This window comes from Oncorhynchus nerka, linkage group LG21, assembly GCF_034236695.1.
Source record: "Oncorhynchus nerka isolate Pitt River linkage group LG21, Oner_Uvic_2.0, whole genome shotgun sequence".
NCBI classification, from domain to species: Eukaryota; Metazoa; Chordata; class Actinopteri; order Salmoniformes; family Salmonidae; genus Oncorhynchus; species Oncorhynchus nerka.
The window spans coordinates 1578618-1581427 of NC_088416.1; the positions used below are offsets into that span (position 1 = coordinate 1578618).

At 46.1% G+C, this 2810-nt stretch overlaps 1 pseudogene; it reads right to left on the bottom strand.

The window, feature by feature from the left end:
* Window positions 1–851: 851 nt before the first annotated feature.
* LOC115104389 (claudin-4-like) lies at window positions 852–1333 on the bottom strand (annotated as a pseudogene).
* Between the last annotated feature and the right edge of the window lie 1477 nt (window positions 1334–2810).

Sequence of the window (2810 nt, forward strand, 5' to 3'; positions counted from 1 at the left end):
ATCCGAGGTGAGTGATCTCTGTCCTGATATCCAGAAGCTCTTTGTCTAATCCGAGGTGACTGATCTCTGTCCTGATATCCAGAAGCTCTTTGTCTAATCCGAGGTGAGTGATCTCTGTCCTGATATTCAGAAGCTCTTTGTCTAATCCGAGGTGAGTGATCTCTGTCCTGATATCCAGAAGCTCTTTGTCTAATCCGAGGTGAGTGATCTCTGTCCTGATATCCAGAAGATCTTTGTCTAATCCGAGGTGAGTGATCTCTGTCCTGATATTCAGAAGCTCTTTGTCTAATCCGAGGTGAGTGATCTCTGTCCTGATATCCAGAAGCTCTTTGTCTAATCCGAGGTGACTGATCTCTGTCCTGATATCCAGAAGCTCTTTGTCTAATCTGAGGTGAGTGATCTCTGTCCTGATATCCAGAAGCTCTTTTTTGCCGTAAGATACGGTTGCGGAAACATTATGTACAAAATAAGTTACAAATAACGCAAAAAAGAAATACATAATAGCACAATTGGTTGTGCGCCCGTAAAACTGCTGCCATTTCTTCCGCCACCATTTTACACAGGTCCAGAGTATAGCCACGGTTAACATGTTGGATGAAGTCCATAGAGCTCAAAAGATTCATAAATTCAATGGCCTTGGAGACAGTCTTTTTGTTAACATGAATGTCAAAATCGCCCAACACAATGATTTTATCATAGTTCGTAATGAGGTCATTCACGAGAAAGGCTTTACTAAGGATTGCTCTAACATTTAAAAGTGCCATATTCAATGACTGTGGGCCACTCTATCCCTGGGGCATCTGCCTCGATGTAATCATTATGATTGGACCCTCAAAATACCAATTGGGGCCCTAGCCGGTGTAGAGCGTGGCTCCCAGCTCCCTTTGGTAGCCTGAAAGGGGGTTGTAGAAGTCTTGGTCTTGGATGATGGTGTTGGCCAACAGACTGGGACTAAGACCAGGAGGGCAGTGATGAGGAAGACGACCCAGCTAGCGTTGTATACCTTGGCCTTGGACCTCTCGTCATCCACTGAGTTGATGCACTTCCCCCCGGCGATGCCCAACAGGATGGCGTACACTCCGGCGATGATTGCGATGATGGTCAGAGCCTTGGTGGCCTGCAGGTCCAGGAGCAAGGGCAGGAGGGTGTTGTAGACCTTACACTACCTCTGGCCCATGCTCCATAAACCCTGTCAGATGACCTGAGTGGTGAGGGTTTGGTGTGAGATGGCGGCTGTCGCCTTCCACATGGGCAGAGAACAGATGATGATATGTCCCAGCCAGCCAATGATCGCCAGGGCCGCGCCCAGCATCTGTAGCCCAGCTGACATCATCCTGATGGAGCCCTGGCAGTCTGGACGGATTGAGCTGATGGAGGGAGTGAATGAGAGACAGAGGGGAGAGAGTATAGCCTGTACGGTGGAGAGGTTGTCAATGAAGAACAAACTTCCTCTACGGCTCTGAAAACAGGGTTACTGTGAAAAATGGACAGAAAGGGCAGAGTTTTATCATCTTTCTGTCTCTCTGTATCTCTCTTTCTCTCAAGTGAAACTCGTTTCCAAAGGTATCTCATCTGACCAGATTACTCTCCTAACTTAAACACACCCCACACACATGCACACACACACACCCTACACACACTCACACATGCACACACACACACACACAGAAAGACAGACAGACAGACAGACACTTAGAGATTTCAAAGCCTATACCTCCATTACATAATGAGGTGTGTTTTGGCAACAGGAAGTGACATGTATGCTGAGCCCCGCACAAAGCTGAGCATTCTATGGTGTCAATAATTAACTAAGGCCAGGACCTTCAGCCCTTCAGCCCTGCTGCTGCTGCTGTCCCCTCAGAATGACTCTTAAATCTGTCACACACACAGGCACACGCACGGATGCACACACATGCACATACACAACCGTTCAATCTGTCTCCTAGCTGCGCACTGTCTGTCGCACACATTCACTGCATACATTAAATATGGCTGCTGTATGCTGATTACTGTACAGGGGGGTGCACTCTCTCTGTCTGTCGCTCTGTTGCTCTCGTTCTCTCTCTTTATGTCTCTGTTTCTGTCTCTCTCTCTCTCTCTCATTCTGTCTCATTCTCTCTCTCTCTGTTTCTCTCTGTCTCTCTCTCTCTCTCTGTCTCTCTCTCTCGCTCTCTCTCTGTCTCTCTCTCTCTGTCTGTCTGTCTCTCTCTCTCTCTCTCTCTCTCTCTGACTCTCTCTCTCGCTCTCTCTCTGTCTCTCTCTCTCTGTCTCTGTCTCTCTCGCTGTCTCTCTCTCTCTGTCTCTCTCGACATTTGGGGAACCAATTAGAAATCTGGTCCCTCGTTCCCATATTTACCATAATGCTATAATATTGATGGATATCCTACATCAGTTTTAGCTGTATAAACACTTCCCTGTTTGGTATTCAAAGTCTGATTCCATAGATCACTTACAGTGTAAACTGGAGACCTCCCTCAGCTCAACATTATGTAGTTATCTCAATGTATTCTATCTAGAGTGGAAACCTCCCTCAGCTCAACATTATGTAGTTATCTCAATGTATTCTATCTAGAGTGGAAACCTCCCTCAGCTCAACATTATGTAGTTATCTCAATGTATTCTATCTAGAGTGGAAACCTCCCTCAGCTCAACATAATGTAGTTATCTCAATGTATTCTATCTAGAGTGGAAACCTCCCTCAGCTCAACATTATGTAGCTATCTCAATGTATTCTATCTAGAGTGGAAAACCTCCCTCAGCTCAACATTATGTAGTTATCTCAATGTATTCTATCTAGAGTGGAAACCTCC